This window comes from Thermobia domestica, chromosome 7, assembly GCF_964235325.1.
Source record: "Thermobia domestica chromosome 7, izTheDome1.hap1.1, whole genome shotgun sequence".
In the NCBI taxonomy this organism is placed as follows: Eukaryota; Metazoa; Arthropoda; class Insecta; order Zygentoma; family Lepismatidae; genus Thermobia; species Thermobia domestica.
Window position 1 is genome coordinate 65,519,508 of NC_137460.1, and position 24,633 is coordinate 65,544,140.

Sequence of the window (24,633 nt, forward strand, 5' to 3'; positions counted from 1 at the left end):
ATATTCATAATCAAAAATATGAGCTAAAATTATATCTTATACGTATATGAACCTCTAAATACTATTAATAATCTTATTTACAACATTTCTACATTCTACATATCTTTATGTTGACAACCATGGTGTCCTCTCTTTGAACAATGCTGCAAATACTGCTAAATCCAGTAAGGATTTATCACTTGCTACAACAATCTTCGATTGTTTTTCTAATTGAGCCAACGTTGACACAAAATCTGTTATTTTAACAGCCTGCGTACAATTAAACTTAATTCTAAATCTGTCTAGCCATCCGTTCACCACGTCCTGGCTCGCACCATTAGAAAACAATGCACATATTTTGTATCTAATCTGGTCTTCTTTTACTGCGAAAAATACAGCATTCCTTATTAATGTGTTGGTCTCGGCTATTCCGGACAAAATTGACAAATAATGTCGGAATCCTAATTCTACCAACTCTTCAATGTAAAAATTTCTTTGAGAAAACTCAATTAAATAGTAATGTTTGTATGTATAGCCTAGCACATTACCTCTAAATACTTGCTCTTTATTTACGTTGTAAGTTGGCCAATCTTGGTAAAATGTTTTAACACTCCTAAATCTAAACAGTAATACCGAGATTTGGAAAACATTGACACTGGTTTCCCATTGTCTTTCAACACCGGGTAGTGTACCCTATGATTATTCTTCAAGGAAAGCATATTGTTTAACCTTAATAGTAATAGTCTAAATTCTACAACGTCAATCTTTATTATTATTACTAGAATAGCGCATGCTCATTCCACTGTGATTTTGTGTGATTCGTTTCTGCTCGTTGCTGTACTTGCGACCTTGAGCCTGTGTATCTCATGCAACGACTTCGCTGAACGTCGTAGCAGCTCGGAACCGTTCGGCTTTAACGCTTGCAAGTGGTCCGTGCGCTTCTCACACGCATCGGCTAAAATGATGCTTGTCTTGTTCTGACTATTATTCTTACACACTAAATTTCCTTTAACTGATATTACTTTGATTATAATTTCACTATAATTCCACTTATAACAAACACTCCCTCTAACCATGAATATGATACTATTTTCACTAAACTAACACTAAGATATATATGCAATAAAATTAAACAATATGGAAAACCTAAATATTATCCCTTTAAGTACATAATTATTTTCATCAGGGATCGAACCTAATTACAACAAGATCACGTACTCACACTTGTTAACACTTTTACTCATACTATTCGTCAGCACGGTTTATAGGTATTCCTTATTATCACTATTTTTGTTACTTTTCAGTAATTACATTTGTTCATATTATCAATGCTTAACATGCTTAAGACGAAATGGTGGGATGTGTGGGATTTTAATTTTTCTAATGCTTAAATTTACCATTTAAATTTGCTATTGTAACATAATATAGCGTACTTCACCATGAATGGGTGGGTTGGGAGGGAATTAAATTTACTAAGATCTGATCCCAGCTCTACACCATGAAAGGGTGGGTAGGGAGGAGCTTAATTATTTACTGAGATCTTAACAAGCCAGCAATATCCAACCACGAAAGGGTGGGTAGGGAGGGACTTAATCAATTTCTTATAATGAACTACGCTGCCTGGACTCGAACCCAAAGCATACTCCACCATGATATGCTACAATTGTACTGCGATCGACACAGCATCTCCTACCATTAAAATCTATGTATCGCACTGGGATCGCCACAAAAATGGCCTAAGCCTCACAGCATGTCCACCATAAAAATCTATGTATTGCACTAGGATCGCTACCTTGACTTTAAGTCTGTCAGCATCTCCATCATGATAACCCAGTCACTCTGTGCCAAATTTGGGGATGCTAATTGAGTGATACTGAGCGCCTTCCACTCACCATCTAGAATGAGTGGGAATGATCTCCTATACATGTGCGAGAGGTTAACTTAATTTACACATACCAATCGGGGATTAATTCTGGTAATAAAACATTTACTTCAATCATTCAATAACAATTATATTTCTCTTAGATAAAAATTGTGAATGTAAGTGTTGTGATGTGATTACGGATAATCGGAAACTTTGCCAGTCGAGTATCGCCTATCGAGTATTGAGCATTTGAGCCCTGAATAGGAGTAACACATACCTTATCTCTTCAGATGACGCTCGCTGATGACCTAGGTGTTGTATCTAGTATCGCCAAGTTGATACTTCTTATGAATGGTTGCTGTAGATGAGCATTGAGTCAGGTTTACTCCCAAATGCTAAGGACGAATCGACGATCTCCGTAGATAGAATATTAAATTTTAAGTTGACTGTCGGTTGACTGTCAGTTGACTGTCTCGCTCTCTGTCGCTCCAAATGATCACTTTGACTGATCACTCAAAGACTCCTCGAAGACTCATCCTGAAGACCTCCCGTCTCCTGGTTTTGTTCAACTTGGTCCTTCTAGAATTTTCTCCTGTCGTCTGCTGGACGGCACGTGTGACCTCCTTTCACTTGGAAGAACGAATTCTTTCCTTGTGTCAAGACTCAAAAACTGCAACTCTCGACACACTCCGATTTCCCGATTCTAAGCAATTTCCTCATATCCGTAAATGTGTGAAATGTTCACAAAAGCTTACAATCTCTCTTTTCATAATTTACAGAATTTAGCCTATGTAGGAATTGACGCATTGCATGCATTGTCTTCCTGCATTGGCAGACTCTCAATGAAACATTTTTATTTACATAATTTCGCTGACCATTAAATAATAACTTTTCCTCAGCTTGCATTAAAGTCAACTCGTAACCATTATTCACCTTCACCTAATTATTTTCATAAAACGCGATCTTCGCAAAATAAATAAACATTGATTGATAAAATAAAATTATTATACATAATCTTTCGATTTAAAAGCGGATACTGCCACAATATAGATCACAACAGGTATATTATCTAAAGATAGTGACCTAGTCAGTTTGTACATAGTTAGAGCATGCAAGAATTCACTTATATGATTGCAAATACACATTTATTGATATGACCATTTTAATTAATGAATCTTCAATAGGATTTCACAATAGTTCTTAGAGAACGGTCATTTATATTAAATGTGTCAAGTTCAGAATTACTTTCAGCATAGGAGTTAAAAATATAACACATTCTCCTAATAGGTGACATGTGTAGCGTATTTGTTCTAGCAGTAGGTAAATGAAAAGTAATATTTCTGGGACGCGTGCGTTTACATGGGACATGTAATTCTAACTGGGATAGTAAATACTCAGAGTCTATATTATTTTGCAATAATTTCATTAAGAAAATCAAAAGTTGGGTGGTACGTCTATCTTCGAGAGATGAGATATCGTGCTTACGAAGGAGGTCGGTATATTTTTCGAATTTTGGATATAGTCCCGTTTCCTCATATGTTAAGTACCTCACAAAACGAGATTGAATCGCTTCAAGACGTGTTTTGTTTTTCTGACTGTTGGGATGCCATATGATTGAAGAGTACTCAAGTTTGGATCTAACGTAACTATTGAACAGGGTTTTAAGAACATTAGTATTTGAAAAGTCAAAGCCAAGTCTGATTACGAAGCCGAGGTTTCTGTAGGCTTCACTAACAATGCGATTGATATGCTTGTTGAAGGAAAAGTTGGAGCTAATAGTGACCCCTAAATCAGTTACAGTGTCCACTCTTTGTACGGGAGTGTTGTTTATACTGTAATTAAATATGAGATTATTAGTTTTCTTAGTGAATGTAATAACGTTACATTTTTTAATGTTAAGATTGAGTTTGTTCGATATACACCAAGTATGTAGTGCGCTTAGATCTTCTTGTAGTGCGAGAGCATCGGAGGGCTGGGAAATTCTTCGATAGAGTTTTACATCATCAGCAAATAATAATTTAGTACAATTTGGTAGCACATTTGGGAGATCATTTATAAAGATTAAGAATAATAATGGACCAAGGTTTGAGCCCTGAGGGACCCCTGACGTTACAATGAAACTTGGAGTTGTTATATTTTTATAAATTATATGTTGTCTGCGATGAAAGAGGTATGACATTAGGAATTGTCTAGCTTCGAGAGTGAAGTTGAATGAAATAAGCTTGTTCAATAAAATATCATGATCCAATGTATCAAAAGCTTTACTGAAATCCGTATATATTGCATCAACTTGATTTCTACTGTCAATTTGCTCCGCAATGAAGTGTATGAATTCAACGAGATTAGTTGTTGTAGATCTCTTCGGCAGAAAACCATGCTGATATGAAGATATTAAAGGACGAATATGGTTAAAAATTCTTTGATAAACTATAGATTCAAATATCTTAGCTGGGGCAGATATTAAGGCAATGGGCCGATAATTTTGAACGTTATGGTTGTCGCAGTTGCTTTTTGGTATTGGTAAAATATTCGAAATTTTCCACTTAGAAGGGAACAGGGATGACGATAGCGATTTATTAAATATAGCTAGTAGTGGATATTTTAGGATTTCAGCGCATCCTTTATTACATATGGAGGTACATCGTCCGGGCCAGGGGAGCTTCTAGGCTTGAGATTTTTAATTGCATTTTCTACTTCGGTCAGATGTATGGGGTGAAAATTTAGGTTGTCAATTATTTCAGAAGTTTCAAGATTTGAAGTGTTTTGTATGTCATAGGTAGGTGATGAGTTGCTGACGATTTTTTGAAAGTGCTGTTTAAAAGCATTTGCAATTTCTAGGTTATCTTTTAAAATATTGTTTTCAAATCGAAGAGTATTATGATCTGATTTTCTAGTTTTGCTTTTTACATACGACCAGAAAGCTTTTGGACTTTCTAGTATATTTTGTTCACAGTCATGTACATAGTTTTTATAAGCTTCGTTGATTTCTCTATTAAGGCAAGCTCTAATACTACAAAATTTTTCGTGATGATATTCTGAAAAAACTCCTCCACGTTTCCATTTTTTATGGTGGTATTTCTTACTTTTCACAGGTTTAATTATATTTCTAGTGAACCATATGGGATAGTTACGAGAATATCTTTTTGATGGAACACATTTGTCAAAGATTGAGTATAAAATGTTATAGAACTCTTCTACCGCTAGATCTACATTAGCACAATCATTTACCCGTTTCCAGTCATCACGCGAAAGTTCATTATACAAGTCAAAAAAAATTTGCTTTGGAAAAATTATAACGCGGTTTTATTTCAGAAGTTGAAGATTTAGGCTGATGTGCCTGTCTAAATTCTATTAAAAGGGAAGGATGGTGAGGGTCTTCTGGAACTAAGGGGGGCTGTTCGTTAGTATTCATCAAACCACTGTCTTACAGGCAAGATGTAATGAGGGAGAATTTCATCTTGCATAAATAACAGCTCATTTGACTCGTCCCAATCAGAAATTTTAGGTCATACAAATTTTCTAACATTTACAGGTATCTTTTATCGTCCATAGTGTCTCTCAACAGGTAGTGTCCAGTAATACGGTAAGTAGTTAATCTACACCACACTGCCACTTTCAGCTCGCCCTATATTATTTCAACGGTCTCTTTGGGATCTCCTTCTATCCAATAATGGCTATTATGACGATTAACGAACCCCCTAAATAGCACAGGTACCTAACCGTGAGCGCACTTTTCCCTTTCACCCCTAACTGCCAAAAAATTATAAAGCCGCCATTGTCCATAGTACTTTAACAAAGAAGAATAGCACAAAGTAGATTGGGTATTGTACACTGTGCATTGGCTTTTAACACATTTAAAATGATAAAAACTTACATCTAAAACTCATAGCTTATAGTGCTGTCTTTGATTGAAAAAATAGTTTTTGTGCGCATAGGACTTTATGATGTAATAACCATAAAGTTTTAATGATTAGAAAATACATTTACAATTTAAACAATCCTCATTACCACATAAAGACTTGGAGTTAATAAATATAATTCTATAATAATTTCGATTATATTCATTCTGGTATATATGTAATTTTCCGTTTTTAATGTTTTCTAAGATGATCATAGTGCTTTTCGTATCTAAATGGTAGTTTCAATAAAGTTTCTTCTTGTTCTTCTTTAGGTGATAAAACAGCATAAATTTCTCCATGAATAATTACATAATCAAAAATATCTTGTAGTCCTTCTAAATAAATACCTTTAACTATAGTATATTTAAGGTCTGGTTTACTTTTCTACATTCTATACATTTTTTAGCATTTGCACATCTTGGGTTTATTTAAAATTATTTTTGACACATTAAACATGTTAAGGGTGGTAATGTTTCGTACAGACATTCACGACAAAGAGAATCTTTTTCTATATATCTAAACAGCTTTATATTTTTCTTTTTTACATTTCTTACAAATTTTAGTTTTACTATTTTCTTTATTTGTTTTAGTCTTATTATGTTTTTCTATATCTAGTAAGTATTTGTTACATGGTTCACAAATCGTCTTGCTCAGATTTGTAGAAATATATATATATATATATATATATATATATATATATATATATATATATATATATATATATATATATATATTATATTTAAATTCATTTTTATATAGGCTGCGAAAACTTTATATTTATATACATAAAGTTATACTTACATCTAAAACTACATCTCTTTTATTTTATAATGTCCCGATGGTAGAGTAGTTAACCCATTCTTTAAAACACATCTCTTATCGTCTACACAACTTAAAGCTAATTTATTTACTTCTATGCTGTACAAATCGTGCTTACAACTTCTGATTAAATTCATCTTCTTATAATATTCTTTTTGGTTGAGCAAGCAGTCTTTATAATCGTTAAATGACAGTTCTTTACTTACAACATTTTTCTTAATTCCTTTTGCTTTTTTACATTTATCTTTTTCGAACTTCATTGAGTCCATTATTGATCTTAAACCAACAAATTCTTCTATGATTGTTCCTTTAAGTTCATCTTTCATCTTACCAAGTATTTTCTTATTGACTTGTGAAATCTTATATCTGTTATCTTTAGAGTAATCACTCGTGTCGAAGTAATCAATATAATTTTCCATATCCTCGTACACATCTTCTGTTTGAATATGGTATATATAGCTATCGGTATATGTATAAGATACTTCTAATTTGTCTTGGTATTTTGGCTTCATCACATTATAATGGGAGTCGTACATTAAATATTTCGATAGATCTAAGATACTCATTCCAACATATATTGGTTTATTAAAAGTTAATTTTGTTTTATTCATTATGATTGCACATAGATTCTAAGTATAAATAATTCTATCTTTAAAATTTGGTTTAGCAATTAGTTTTTCTACTATTTTTGGGTCATATTCTATTTTTATAGGTTTACATCTCTTTCTAATATTTTCCATAGTCTTTCCAAAAACTGAATTGTTCATTAGCTTATAGAAGTCTTACTCAAAGTCATTTGTTGCTCTTGTTCTCATTTGTGTGTTTAAATCTATGTAATTCTTTAACCAATCTGATTGCTCAAACTCTATTACTCGATGAATTTTCTTAAGTTTTAATCCAAGTGATAAATATTGTTTTAAGTTTCGATAGTGAATTACATATTTTTCCTTATCGTATAGGGTTGTTAACAGTTTTGATTGTTTTGAACCAGGTGGACACATGTTTTTAGGTGTTAATGGGCAGTCTTTGTGATAGTCATGCAATTCTTTAGGATATTCAAGATCAATTTCTAATATGTAACCAGTATCAGAATCATCAGCTATATTTGTGAAATCTGTTTCTCTTACCTCGTCTTCACTTAACCATCTAAATCCCTTAAATGGTAAGTATTGGCTCATTGCCCATCCATACAAGTTGTTAGCATCCAAGTACACTAAGTAAGAATCTTCTTTATTTCCATCGTAACCTTCCATATACTTATTGTTTGCTTTTACATATCTTTTACTACATTTGGAAATTCCACCTCTTATACCTTTCTCTATCATCAGTACCATATCGTAATGAGTTAGTAACTCTAGTTTTATATTTGTCATCTTTAACATTGCATCCCAAGCTAAACCTGGTGCTGTCATATACCAAGCTGGATCAAGACCATAAGCTTTAAGACATGTTTCTCTAAAGTTCTCAAACACATCTGCTAATAACAACACATCAGTTTTTAGATATAGATCATGGTACTGTCCGAGATTATTAATTTTAAATGTTTTCCACACTTTCTTTGCATGCTTATAATCCTCATCACTTATATGTATCTTATTAAGCTTGTTGAAAAATGCTTTCTTTGGAGGTAATTTTCTTTGTCTAAACTTATTCCAATCACTAACATAATCGTACGGGTAAACACCTTTTCTTGTTACAAGGTTAAATTGTTCTTCATCAGGATAGAAGTGTTGTGTGTGAGTCATTTGTTCTCTCGTTAGGTTTGATGATAATTTGTCTCAACTGCATGCCATAAATCTAAATGAATCTACGAATTTTAATTTGATAGCTCCAACTTTTTTACTGAATGATATGTAGCGTTGTTCGTTATTTGGTATCGATTCTATTTGCTCTTTATTACATCGTAGTTCTTCATAAACAAGTGAGAGTCATATCCTGATAAGTTATGTATAATCACTGGTACAAACTTAGGTATTCTAACTTTTAAATTACAGATGTTACATAATGCAGCTACAAACTTTCTTGTTATATGATCGTGATGTTTAACTTTGTGGTTTTCTGGTGTATATTTTACTTTACAGTAAGAGCAGGATTTGGATTTGTTGAAATCTTTTATCTGTTTACGTGTTAATGGTAATTCATTATTTTGACTATATATGCTTGAAAAAACGGACTTAGAAACTTTTTATCGTGGCCCGTGCTGAGAAAGAGGGAGGGACCCCCGTGATTTGCCCATCCTCGCATCCTTTTCCGTGAGCGGTTCCTTCACGGGGGAGCTAGGAATGGTCCAGTTCGCAGGCTCGCTGCCGGTACTTTAACTGCATATGGCAGCGGGATCGTCCCTGGGCCAAACAACCTACCGGCGGAGGTGAGCCCTCGGGTATCCTCCGAAATCGGCGACTAATTCGTGCCATTGGATCTGGGAGATTACGTGTGACCCCATCACGTCCTCAGTGGGGTAGGTAGTTTAGGCTGCCGTACCTAACGGCGGGGGTAAACCTTCGGGTATCCCCCGAAATGGGCAACTAAGCCGTGCCCTTGGGTCGGGGAGATAAGACTTCGTGGTACCCCAACACGGTAAAAAGAGTGGGTAGCTGGTGTGTCCAAGAGTGTGGGCGGATCCAGCGCCCTACCGGGAGGATGATGTAAGTACTGCCCTCAAAGAGAGTGTAATGCGTTCTCTTGGGTCCGGGATGGGATACCAAGTATCTTAACGCATACTCGTACCTCAGCAGCGCTGAGGAACTGGGTCACTCCTTCGTCCCAGTAGTGTGAGCTGGGTGCAGGAGCCACGACCTTACCAGGGAAGCCGCCGCTCCCAAATGGCCATTGTCTTTAAAGGTAGACAGTCTACATCAGCCATTGGGTCTGGTAATGTACGGTGTACCTCTACCGTAATCAGAGGTAGATCCGTATTGTTTGAACGGCCCTACCGAGGAAGTGTGTGGGTGTCCCTTCTAATGGTGGTCTAATGGGTTCTGGACAAGTAGCTTTGCTACAACGTGTACGTGGTACCTAAACACGTTAAAGATAGGTAGCCCAGTATTGTTTGGGCGGGCCTACCAGGGGGGATACGATTCCCTCGGGAGACACGGCCCCCAAATGGCAATGTCTGCCTTCGAGCAAACGGTCTACATCAGTCATTGACTCTGGTAATGTACGGTGTACCTCTACCGTAATTAGAGGAAGTCCCGTATTGCTTGGACGACCCTACCGGGGGGAGTGTCGGATTTCTGCCTGCAGGGGGGCCAAACGGAGGTGGGGAGGGACCAATCCCAGGAATCTGGGTAACGGTTCTGATCCTGCTAAAGGGAGGAAACTCTGTGGGATATGGGCCGGCACCGAACTCAAATGGTGACTTAACACGTACCATTGGGTCCGGGATGAGAGACAGGAGTCTTTCGACGTGTGCGTGGTACCTCTACACGACAAGGCGGTTGCCAGTTGAACGATAGAGGTAGGCAGGGCCGGGATTGAACAAGCCCCCTTGGGCATTGCCTGGGGTCCCTGATTTGGGTTGGACTCTGCCGGGCTGTGGTCATACCGTGGGGTTCGGCACCATGCGGGAGCTAATCCCAGGAATCTGGGTAACGGTGAGCGTACGGGGAAGGTCAGCTTGCCTTGAAACGCTCGGGCGCCATGGTAGGACTGACTCGCTAGCAGTCTGCCTCAACCAGTAGGCACTCAGGACTTCGGTTTGGCCGCGCAGTGGGCGTATCCAACTTCCTCAGTGAATGGGGGTTACATCGCTTAGGCGAGTCAGAATTAGGGGACAAATTCTGACGGTGCACATTGTGCACGAGAAATCAATAGCGTATTGAGAAACTACGGGCGGGGTGCATCATATTCTTGCCTAACCCGTCCATTAAATAGACCGAACGGTCGCGGGCATGCTCTCCGTGCATACAACTAAGTGTGGCACAGTAGACCACTAGCCTCAAAGTTAGTGTTACTAAAGCAGCATCACATAAAAATAATATCCGTATTGTTATATGCACATGCATTACTCTCAGCGGTAAATTGATTCGTTTTAGGCTGGCAGGTATTTATACCGACAACTAGATCTGGAAAAAATACGTATAGAGAAAGTGATAATAATATGGCAGAATCAGGCTCCCGTATACCTGTTAATATTCCTCACCGTAATATCGATTTTTCATGTCATTTGGCTTTACTCCAGGCATGGAACCCCGAAAAGATGAAAGAAATTCTCCCAATGTATCTGCAGGACGTAACTCTTGACTTTGTTTTACAATTACAAAATCAGAGTAAATTTGACACCCTAAATTATGATCAACTTAAAACCAAATTAATCTCTTTTTGTCGTCCAAATTTACCAGTGTATAAGGCGGAATTAGAAATTTTCCAAATATAGCAAAACGAAAATGAGTCGGTCGATTCATATTTCTTAAGGAAATTAAGGGCCATCAGACAGCTAATGCCAGAGGCTTTGGAGCAACAGAAAATCCATTTTCTTTCAATGGGGTTACAAAGAATTTTACTACAGAATATAGCGTTGGAATCTTTTCATACAGTCTAGCGGCTGCAGGATCGACTTCATGAATTGGAAAAAGCTCAGGAGCTCATGTAGAAGAGGAATTATGTGGAATTGTCACAGGCGATTCACTCTTTAATCGGCGAGCCTAACCGCCCCTGAACATTTCCTGTGAACGACTTTCATAGCCCAACGAATACTAATTCATACTTGCCAACCTATATACAACAGCCAACTTCTGCTGTGCATCACACCCAACCTGCTCCTTGTTATTCGCAATCATTACCTTCGGCACTATCATTGCAGAATATTTCCACTCTACAGTCAACTTCCACTCCACCTGAAGATTCAAATCCGCACCCCCACCAAAGTCAAAACCCGCCCTCACACACGGACCTCACCAAACTGGCTAATAAAAAAATGGCCGAGCTATCTTTAATTGTGGTACAGAGTGCCATGAAGACCAATTTTAAGCGTAACAACGGAGGAGAAAATAGTAAAGGAAACGGACAGAAAGATGATACGAATAATACCAATAAAGGAAATAACGGTAGTAGAAAAAAGAACAATTTTGTAAAAGGCGATAAAATTTCAGTATGCTCAATTTGTTATAAGAAGAACGACGGAGCATCCACGTCTTGGAATAATCCTAAAAATTCCAACCAGGGAAACGCTAAACTGGGCTCGCAGGCCAAAGCCAAGCCTTGCGGGTCATACAGACACCACCACAATCAAAACGCAATAACATTCAAAAAGAGCAGGCAATAGTGGAAACTTTTAAGGATACACACGGCAATTTTGCACCCAGACGACCTATAATGAACACCGAGAACATGGTAAGCTGGGAACAGAAAATAATAAACTATTGCTCAATATTAGAGTAAATGCAAGCAGTCTACCAGTTATAATAGATACGGGATCTAGTCTTAGTCAATGGTCCAGGCGAGACGCACCTTCAAAATGTACGCTAATACCATTTCAATCTCGTATCAAGGGCATTGTTAACAAAGTTCTAACTTTAAAGGAAGTAGCTTATTCTTACGCTTGTGCATTCGGCAATATCTCTACATTATATTACTCCACTACAATCATTATTAGACCAATACGGCTTAGAGGAAATGACCATGAGGGTACGGAGTAACGACCTTACGTTACTAATTTCCAACCCTACGACACGAATGATAACGCTAAATAAAGGTACACTAGTGGCGTATACAGAGGAGGACGCGGAAGAATTTTCTTTCAAGATAGAAGAAGACGGCAAGAAAATACATCAATTTAGAACTCAAGAAGAAATACAGGAAAAATTAAGACAGACCGCTAAAACGTTTAACATTAATCTTTTAAATATAAATCCTGATTTACCGGAATACCAGCGAACAGCTGTAACGATCTTATTATACAAATGCAGGGATGTTTTTTCATGCAGCACAGAGGATATAGATTATTTTATAGGATACGAACATAAAATTCGTATAGATAAAAGTGCGTCATTCCATCACCGTTCCCCACCAATTCCATTAGGAATTAGGCACCAAATTGATAAGCAGTTACAGCAACTGTTAGATGCTAAAATTATAACTGAGACACAGACGAGTAATAATTCTTCGCCTTTAATTGCGACCAAGACACCAAACAGTTCATAATTCAGGCTTGTCTTGAATCTACAGGCATGTAATAGTTATACCAAATATTTAAGAATAGCATTCCAGTCTACATAAGACGTTTCGCAAGTTTTAAAAGGAAAAACCCTAATTAAATCCTGGACATTTCTGAATCCTACTTCAAAATATTATACATCCAAAAAGCACTAAAACACGACTTTTGAGGTGAATCGCGCAAAAGTTATAAATTCTTTAGATGCGTAATAGGGCACTGTTCCTCTTCCCAATCTTTAACGATTGTTATTAAAACGCTATTAGACGGCTTACCAATTTTGCTGATGACATCGTGATCGGTTCATATACATGGGAACAACAACTCTCAGATTTGGAGCTTTTATTCCAAAAATTACGGAACCACGATTTCCAAGCCAATCCCAAGAAGACGCACATGCTATATAGAGGACTCTCAGTACTAGGATTCCTTGTATCTGGAGAGAAGATAAGCATCTTACCAAAAATAGCAAAGAAGATCAAGAATTTTAAAAAGGTTGACTACTAATAGCACACTCAATAGCTTTATTGGCACATGTTCTTATTTACGAAGTCATATCAAGGACTTCGCGACCAAGGTAGAACCTTTCCAGCAGCTTCTTACTAAAAATGCCAAATTTAAATGGGCAGAAAAACATGATGAATTATTTGACAAGCTGAAAGAAGATATTTTGAATGCTCCTTCTCTCTATCATTTCGACGAAAAGCTAGACATAAGGCTTTACACAGATGCGTCCTCACATCAGCTAGGAGGATTATTAGCCTGTTAATAACCCCAAAACCAACGAAGAAAGAATTGTTTCCTATTGAAGCGGTCGCCTTACAACTAGCGAGACTAAAAGTTCAGTATGGCAAAAAGAACTATACGCTATTATTTATGCCCTACGCAAATTCAGATATTTTCTACTTAACCGTAAATTTAAATTGTTTACAGACGCAAAATGTCTAACTTCTCTTCGTACGCACCCGGGCAATGTAAGAAATACACACGTTCTAGACTTTTCTTAGCTGACTATAATTTTGACATCTGTCATATTGAATGAATGAAGCAGCCGGCCGATATCATCAGCCGCTTAGAACAAAATAGCAATGATACTCCAGAACCTACGGAACCACATCAGGTAGCCGAGGATTTATATGCATACAGATCCAATTCTCTAGAATAACCCATTTTTCAAATACAACAACCATGGCCTATGAAGAACTTAGGGGAAGAACAGTGCAAAGATGACTCATACGGTGACATAATAGTAGTCTTTCAAGGGAAAATACCGACAAAAGTTCTACCATGAGAGCAGCTAAGTATTTTCGATTAAGAGACAACATAGTGTATCGTACACAGAAACATCCAGAACTTGGATTAATTTATCTTTTGCCTATCCCGAAAAGTTTGGCAGGACTTTGGTTCGAGTCTATTCACAAAGGTCCGTCGGAACCTCATTTCGGGTTCTCGAAAACATATAAGACAGTCCTTTAAAAATACTACATGCCAAACATGAAATCATATTTAGTATTTAGAATCAAGAATTGCAGAAAGTGTCGACTCTTAAGGAATCTCCCGAAAAAGCCACAAGGAGAACTTCTACACCACCCGCCAGGCATTATAGGAGAACGATGTATGTTTGACGAATTAGGTCCTTATCCACAGGAAGAAGGGAAACCAAAATAGCCCTACGTTTTAGTCGCCATCGAAACAAGTACTCGTTATATAGTGACGAAGGCTGTTAATAGCATCACGGGAGATACAATTGAACAATTCTTACTGGAAGAAATTATTCTAAAATTTGACGCCTTTCGTTTCCTTCATCTGGACAAACACCAAGTTCACAGAGGGAAGAAACTTAAAAAACTAGTTCTGCCCTGTTTTTAATCACCAATATATAGGATTAGTTGAGGTCATGAACAAGGCTATACAGAATACTTCAAAATTTTTCGTCCAACAGAATTATGAGACATGACCAAAACTATTACCTCACATCACTTTTGATTTAAACAGTTTCGTCCAATTAGGAACGAAGGAAGAAAGCTTCTTTTTAATGTACGAATACCAGCCTAGAACAATCAGCGATTGGCAATTACAGACAACTCCTCAGATACAGTTGGAACGAGACCAATTTGTAAAACTAAGAAAAAAAATAAGGCAAAATTTACTAAAGGCTCTCGAACAGCAAAAGAAGTATTTTGACAAAAAACATAAGCAAGATTCTTTCCACATTCTTTCCACAATGGAGATAAATTGTTAATTTACTTCCCCTTTCGAAGGGTCGGAGAGTCATCACAATGGACCAACAAGTACTGCGGACCGGCCACAATCCTTTCAAAACTAAATAATAATCTCTACCGAGTTCGCATGCCCAGCAATTTCAGGGAGACAGAACAGAATATTTCCATCGATAGAATTAAACCACATTACGACGCCGAAGAACATATCCAGGGATAATGATGACGAACGTATCAGCTCGGAAGAAGAAAAGAGAAGATAAGAAGAGAGGAAAACAAGAATAACATGATTCCAGCAGTTACGAACAAGCGACACGCGACAGGCATTCTTTATGTATTCACCGGCAGAAAAAACAGAAAAGTAACAACACACGGAGTTTATAATGAAATAATATATAAATAAAGAAAGTATTTCCCCAAATAAAATTTTTTCTAGGTTATTCTGAAGCTCCTGCATTAATTTTAGTTTAAATAAAAAACAAATGGATTTAATACATAGACCGAAAATTATGTTAAAATTTTCAATGAACGGTCTATGATCGGAAAGTATTGGTATCAAAAGAAAAATTTTATATTACCTTGACTGTAATGGCACATTACAATTACACTAAAAACTGGTTCAAATATGGGACCTCGTAGGCATATATATGGAGATTCACTGTAAGTTTTGCGAGATTACCCGAAACTAAGCTAAATGGATCTGCTGGTTTTTGATACTAGGGGCCTGTTACTGAATGCAGGAACTGTTCACAATTTCTGCAGTAATGAAGATGTTGTTAGCAACATAACAGTATGCATGGAAATTACCAAAGCAAAAACAACATATCACAATCGACCATACAATGCAGTGGACCCTACTTAGTTTAAGCAGATTACATAAAAATTACCATCCGAATTGGAAACTGGAATTGAAAACGTGAATACTCTTTAGACAGAACTTGAGAAAATCCGACAGAACATTAATGGTGGATTGTGGGCAAACACGGTCATTATACCCGTCATGATAATACACTTACTATTACGATCCCAGAGAGAAGGAAATTGGTTTCTCGGAATGAACTGCCTGAAACGCATGGTACCGTATTTCTTTGCAGCAGAGCATTGGAACTGTGGGAGATATGTTACGTGGCAGGTACAATCTGCCAGGAAACTAAATGTACACCTGTTTTTTGAGTCTGGCATTCCTACGCTCTATTGTTGGAGAATATGAGAATTAAATCAATCAAATGTTTACTGAAGGGCAAGATGAAAAGTCTAATCTCAATAAGACATTGCAGAGGGGCACAAGATGCGAATCCAAATAGTGCATAGTGTAAACAAAGGACGACACTTAAAGAGAAAGCCAGAAACAGCTGCTAAACGGAGAAAAAAGAGTAAAAATTGTCTAAGTGAAAACATAAAATACAAATTCCAGCCAATACATCGACAAGTAAATGTTTATCAAGCAATGATCTTGGTGTAATGGTTAAGGTGCTGGCTTCCAAATGCAAAGGGCATGAGTTCGAGTCCCCTGCAAAGAGATTATTTTAAACTTTTTGTTAATAATCCATACAGCTCAGGAGAGATGATAAAAGAGATCGTATTTACTCTTTCGTAGCAACTATTATTGGTAATGTTTAGTACAGATGATATTTTTCGTCTTTGCGTATTGCTTTTTTTCCTTCTTCTTTTCGAAAGAGAAAAGTATCCGAAAAAATCCACCAAAATTCCTCTTATTTTGAATGTAAACGCTATTTGCAATTAGTAAAGAATAAAGATTGAACGTTCCGACGTAGCTACAAGAAGTAACAAAAATAGAAGTGGAGGGGTTCAAACCCATACTCATGGTCATTAAAAATACAATCACTACATGCCTTAAACCTTTTGACCACGATTTGTACGTTGAGTACTGGGAGGCTTGTGTTTGGGTTAGTCTGGTCAATACATTTTGCAGAAGCCCGGTTTAACTCTGCCGCAGCACAGGCGCGAGAAGAGAGAAAAGTGCGAGGCACCATTTTCCTCCCTCTCTCACTGTGTCTATCTATCTATCTATCTGCATATATATAACGCTTTTTGTGAATGCCATAACCACCTTAAATTTTCAGCGGATTGAGAACAAGTTTGGCACAAACATTAATTGTTGAAATATCTTGAATGAGTTCGTTAGCCAGAACAATCAGATGAAAATGTTCAAAATGGCGGCCCTTCAAACTCTTAAAAAGTTTGAGCCAGACCAAACCAAAAGTAAAAGTGAACCAAATTTCGCCCATAAATTGGTATTCACAATGTTTCAGTGACTTTTCCTCTTTTACTGAAATATTTATGTACGGGGACATATCATCTTTTATTGAAATACTGGACCAGATTAATCACCTAAAGAAGGTTAACGTCCTTTCGCTACGGCCAGGCTTGTTTTTTGCAAGGAGCAGATATTTTCCTATCGGAACAAGATGATTGTTAGTGATGATATGAAGTTACACATTGAAAGAGAAGTAACTTGAGAAACGTGTTATTTGACAGAATAATATAATAAATGTTCTTTCCCTATTACAGAGAATTGTAAATCATGTATTTCGAGTTCGGGAGCGTGAATGGCGAGGAGTGTTATTTAATTTGCTTTATAATAACGTATTGCATGCAAAGAGTCGTAGGCAACATTAGTGGTAATTAAAATAATAATAATAATAATAATAATAATAATAATAATAATAATAATAATAATAATAATAATAATAATAATAATAAATTGTTTGTGGCAAGGCAATATCTTCCTCGATTCTTCATCAAACGTAAAGATTGACACGCCATATCACCCTTACAATAAAATATTAGCAATTTATATCGAGAGAACGGGAAATGGGAGTGATGGGAGCAACGTTGGATAGTATGCACTCATAGTACTCAGAAAAATAAGCGATTTCGAAGCAAAAAGAGCCAAGAGGCATTGTCATGGAGAGTAACGGGTCACGGCAGAGCCCTCTCTAGGCAAAATGTCGATAACATATCGAGAGAACAGGATTTCATAGTGGGATGGGACCAACGTTGAACACCGTGGACCCATAAGGCGCATCAAAAATATTATGCGGGGGCGCCAGCCAGCCTTACTTATTTCCACATGATACAATAAAATTGTATTGTGCGAAATATACGCACGAGTTAGCTAGTAATATTTCATATTATTATTATTATTATTATTATTATTATTATTATTATTATTATTATTATTATTATTATTATTATTATTATTATTATTATTATTATCAACAGCGTCTTTTCATGACGTGTGCATGTTTGACATGAAACGAAAGAGAAGATCCATCATTCGTAGAAATAATATGAATAGGCAGTTAATTTAACTGTGAAGGACGACGAAAAATACGAAAATAGTGACTACCTGTAACGAAAAGAAACAATACTTTCTCTCAAATGGATAAAATTTCAAGCCAAGGTAGATTCGAACTCGTGTGGACTTCGCAAAACGCCAGTGCTTTGTCCACTCACCCACTGTGTCGTTAGCAATTACAACCACTGCGTTAACAGCTATCACTTCCGTGGTTTGTATACTATGATCGCATGTTCCTTCTTTGCTGGAAGTTACATGTAGTAGTTAAATCTACATGCTATGTAATACATGAGGTATTTAGACCTACATGCTCTTCATATAGTGTAATAAAAGGGTCATGCTGAGAATAAGAAAAAGAACATTCTTTGTATACACGACTTCAAAAGTGCATTACCACCTGCTATTCTCCTTTTCCTGCAATAGCAGGCATCCCAAAAATCTCGGCGCTTCGGTTGGTTGCGAATTGGAAAGGCGTTGGACCAAACCTCAATTTTGTAACAAATATATCAGTGTGGCAAACTGCAAATAAGAGAATAAGACAAATCTTTTAGAATGACAATTTTATTATGGTGAAGGAGTTGAATTTCATCAAAAGTTACAAAATGTTCTTACTTAAGCAGTTCAAACTAGGTGAATGTTTAGAAACAGATATCAGAGGAAGCCATTTCTCTCCTTCGCTCCCCAAAAAGAATCTCATAAAAGAGTTATATAATGCAAAGGTTTAATATAAAAGTCCCAATCAAAATTGTAAAAGTTGACACCCGAAAGGCAAGAACAACTGAACTGAAATGAGTGAAATTGTGCACAAATATTGCAGACGTAAAATTTAGGAATACGGGTTTCGTATTTTAATGAAAAACGGTTGGGTGGTGCATTGGCCCCTTCAAACATTTGATCACGAAACATCAAAAGTGTTGGTAGCAGTATGTCAGATGTGTGTAAAGAACATGAAGAATTGCAGCGAAACTTTACGTATGGACAATAGGAAAAAACAAACGAATACGTTTTTTATTTTCTGCAGAAAAACGGTTTAGGGGGCAAAAGCCCCAACCCAAAATTCTGAAAGTTGACTCCCAGAAGGCAAAAAGAAGTGAACCGAAGTAAACGATATTGTGGACAGATATTGTAGACGTAAAATGACAAAAAAGGGTTTCGTATTTTCCTTCAAAAAACGGTTGGGTGGTGCACGAACCCCTCCAAACTTTGACTACAGAATACCAAAAGTGCTATTAACAGTATGTCAGATGTTCGTAAAGGACATGGATAATTTCAACATAATTTTGTGTATGGACAATACGCAAAAATAAACGAACACGGGTTTTTTATGTTCTGCGAAAAAAAAAAAAACATTTTATTGGACAAAATCCCCAACACAAAATTTTGAAAGTTGACACCCGAAAGGCCAGAACAAGTGAACCAAAGTGAATTAAATTGTACACAGATATTGTAGATGTAAAATGACAAAAAAAAAAAAAAAAAAAAAAACGGGTTTCGTATACTCCTGCAAAAAAGGGTTGGGTGGAGCAGAGACCCCTCCAAACCTTTGATCACGAAATATCGAAAGTGCTAGTAACAGTATGTCACATGTGTGTAAAGCACATGAAGACTTGCAACGAAACTTTGTGTGTGGACAATACGCAAAAATAAACATATACTGTTTGTTATTTTCTGAAAAAAAAAGGTTTTAGGGGGCAAGAGCCCCCTACCCAAAATTTTGAAAGTTGACGCTCGAAAGGCAGGAAGAATTGAGCCAAAGTGAATGAAGTTATGCACAGATATTGTAAACATAAAATGAGGGAATACGGGTTTAGTATATTCCTGGGAAGAAAGGGTTGTTTGGGGCACCGACCCCTCGAAACCTTTGATCACGAAATATCGAATGTACCAGTAACAGCATGTCAGATGTGTGTGTAAGGGACATGAAGAATTGAAACATAATTTTGGGTATGGACAAAACGCCAAATATAAACGCATGCAGTTTTTTTAATTTTCTGCGGAGAAACGGTTTTTAGGTTGCAAAAAACTCACCCCAAAATTTTGAAAGTTGATGCTGAATGCTAAGTGGAAGTGAACCAAAGTGAATGTAATTTTGCACAGACATTGTAGACGTGAAATGATTATACGGGTTTCGTATTTTCCTTCAGAAAACGGTTGGGTGGGGCACCGAACCATCCAAACCTTTGATCACGAAATATCAAAAGTGCTAGTAACAGTATGTCAGATGTTTATAAAGGACACGGAGAATTGCAACATATTTTTGTGTATGGACAATACGCAAAAATAAACATATACTGCTTTTCATTTTCTGCGGAAAATCGGTTTTAGGGGGCAAAATCCCTCACCAAATATTTTGAAGTTGATATCCGAAAGGCAAAAAGAATGAACCAAAGTGAATGAAGCTGTGCACAGATTTTGTAGACATAAAATCAGGGAATACGGGTTAAGTATATTCTTGGAAAAAGGGGTTGTTTGGGGCACCGATTCCTTCAAACCTTTGATCACGAAATATCGAAAGTGCTAGTAACAGTATGTCAGGTGTGTGTAAAGGACATAAAGAATTGCTACATAACTTTGTGAATGGACAATACGCCAAAAATAAACGAATACTGTTGTTTTTATTTGCTGCGGAAAAACGGTTTTAGGGGGCTAAAGAGTCCACCCCAAAATTTTTAAAGTTGACTCCCGAAAGGTAAGAAGAAGTGAACCAAAGTGAATGAAATTTTGCACAGATATTACAGATATAAACTAAGGGAATACGAGTTTCGTATATTCCTGTAAGAAACGGTTAGGTGGGGCACGGACCCCTCCAAACCTTTAATCACGAATATCAAAAGTGCTAGTAACAGTATGTCAGATGGTTGTAAAGACATGAAAAATTTGAACGAAACATTTTGTATGAACAATGCGCAAAAAATAAACGAATACGCTTTTATTTTATTTTCTGTAGATAAATGGTTTTAGGGGGCAAAAGCTCCCACTCAAAAATTTGAAAGTTGACGCAAGAAAGACAAGAAGAAATGGACCGAAATGAATGAAATGTGCACAAGTATTGTAGAGGTAAGATGAGGGAATATGTGTTTCGTATTCTTCCTGAAGGAAAAACTGTTGAGTGGAGCGAGGCTTTGAGGGGCTAGAGGGGTGGACAAAAGCGAATGTAATTGTATGTAGATATTGGGTGTGTAAACTATGGCCCTTCATGTTTCACATGTGTCGTGTCTCCATTAGGGATGGCCGGATCCGGATCTGGCCGGATCTGAAGATCCGGAACTGATTGGGTCCGGATCCTTTGGATCCTGATTTCGGACCTGGATCCGGATCTTGAATCTCGGATCTGGGTGCGGATCTCGGATTTCGGATCTGGATCCGGATCTCGGATCTCGGATCTGGGTTCGAAATTAGGATCTGCATCCGAAATCCGGATCTCAGATCTTGATTCTTATCCAAACCCACATCCCACCCAAATTGTGATAAACTTGAATATCAAAAATTCGCCGAAAGTGTTTTCACGAAGTCCTGACAGTGAAGAAGAAAACAGAAAATTAAGACGGATACTGACAAGTCTATTTGTCTCCTTCATTCTACACTAAAGATCAAATGGTTGCCTTACTAAAAAATAATCTGATTTGACCCGGATGAGAATTCGAATGTCGAATCTAGGTCCACCCGGTTGCAGGACTGAGATGAAATACACACATATTTATATTTGAAACCGGAATGCAAAACTCGAATATTTAAAATTCCTCAATACACTTATTTCATTGACAGTTAAGAAAACAAAGAGTTAAGACAAGTATTGACTAGTTTTTACGTATATTTATCTTGCTCAGTCTGCTCTAAATATCTAATGTATACCTTACAATTAGATTTAATAATTATTTAGTAAATCACAGTATGAGCACCGAGAATAAACTATGAAATTTAGTGCCCCTTATCTAGATTTGAAATTTCGGATTTATACATAGAATCAGGCTGAAAGATAAATATTTGAGATCTGGACACCAAAACAAGTGCAAGTACCAAGATCGTAGCCGTTTTACCTAGGTAATGCGAGCGGAAGGCGAGCACTAATTCCGCATATTCCGGTACTTTGGTGAACCCGAGAAACTAAAAACAGATAAATATTCTTTTTCAGGGGCAAGTTGCGCTTTAACATGACTTTTCATGAGTGTTGTGTTCAAATACGAAAACTGTAATGGCGACTTGTTTGAAATAAATGCCTTTTCTTTTTTAGCAATAAAGTTAGGTACTTTCACATTGAATAAAAATTAGCAAAACACATTTCACTGATTAGAGTGCTGGTTCTTATGGAAGCTTTCACACTGAACCGAAGATTTCCTCATGTGGGTATCGGATTGCCACAATTCACCTTGCTGAAACACGTGGTTTATCAGGAGGTCGGCCAAGATTCTCTTGGACTTAGCCTGTAGACTGCTTCTGGTCTCAATTATTCCCATATAACAAGACTAATCATATATAAAGTTGGTTCGAAATGATTTAAAATATCACTAATTGACCTTAAGGGGATAATCGCGATTTAAATATTCGTAAATCAGAAGAGATGTAAAAGTTAAGCGTTAAAATAAATCCGATAATTCCTAATGCAACCTAATGATAGCAATAAAACTCCTTATGTAACATTTCCAAAGCTAAGAATAACAGTTTTGTTCCTGAAGAGGGTTTATGGCAACAGAATATTATAAATCCAATTATCATAAGTAGTACCTCTGACAGCCCCGCATTTCACATCACCATCGCCCTTCATCCTGACAAATGGGCAATTCCCTTACCCACAATGCCTTTTCAGGCATTCCAGTGACATCAATATCTCAGTTTGGGTTTGGGATCATGCTTCGGTGAACCTTGACTATCACCATCAGCAGCTATTAGAGAATCAGAACTTATTTCTGTATAGACAATGTGGGTAACTATAGCTTTTCGTCTATAGAAGACAGAGAGCGTGCCTTGGGTGCCCGTGGTCATGGGTTCAATTCCCGGAGAGGCACTCAACAATTTCGATGTTGACCCAGCATCGTGAGGACAATTGGGGAGTTATCTTAAGTAAGAGATAGCGGACTGCAGTCTAGAAAGCCGGCGTTAGGGTCTTCGGGTGTCGATGCGTTGACTACATATCCCCACTTTCAACGTAAGCCCGCTGGTAAGAACCAAAGGACTGTCGTGCCAAGAATTTAGTTTGTTTTAATTATCATATATGGCTTCTTTATTATTAAATTTTATCCAATATTTTCTTTTCAACTAGTTTGGGAAACTCAGAGCTAGCTACTTGTTTTCTTTTTAATTCATGTTCATAGTTAGCACAACTAATCACTAAGGAAAAACAATCTTTTCAATAAAATTCGCCTCGCGTCTTTCGTAGCTCTAAGTTTAGTTATTTTTAGTTTTCTTTGTTTTTCAAGTTGAAGGGCGGTTTATCATTTTCCCCTCGCTTACCCTATTCTTTTTTCTAGTTTTACCTATGTTTCTTTGCACGGACATTGCGCCTATACGCACGTGCTTAGTGTGTTCGTTTACAAAAGCGGGCCGTTTTTCTGCCACTATAGAAAGTAAGAGTGCACTGTATCAGAGAAATATTAAATGACGTATGTAAGTGAATATATCTGTGACGAAGTCATAATTAGTCAGTTTTTGCATCGTACATAGTTTCGTCATCCTTATTAATCTCTTCACCCCCGCTTCCTGAATTCCAGTTCTAGTATTCTTTCTTAATGGGGGATTGATGTCTCATGTAGGCTTATTAACTATAACATCAGCAATAAAGAAAGTACGGTTTAATTTGCACTAATTTTAAAACATTACGTTAATTAAATAATAATAATAATAATACGGAGCGAGCTCAGGTTACTTGTTAGGATTCTTGCTTCGCAATTGGATAATACCGGGTCCGAATTCGGAGAACAGCCATCCTGACTGAGAATTTTCCAGGGTTGCTCCTCAGTTATACTGGGCAAATGCCAGGTTAGTACCTTGATCTAAGGCTCTGGAGACCTTCCTTTCATTCCTTTTCCAATGTTTTCATCTGTTGATTACTACAGTGTAAAATGGCCTCTGGGGATGTATCTGGTAGCTTATAGTAAATAAACATAACGACGTAATATGTCTTCACGAAACGTGTGGGTTAATTTAACTACAGCCTTACAGTCCCGATGGATAGCTAAAGTTTTAATATCAATTTCCTGACTTTTATATACTATTTTCATATTGTTTCAGCTTTCAATTTTTTCATGTATGTTCCCACCGAGAATTGAACCTGAGATCACATGAACAAATGCGAATATGTTAAATAATATTTTTAAACACTTTAATATACAAAACACAAAACGCTTCAATGATACGATGCATGGATGTGTTTTGTTTACGTCCTG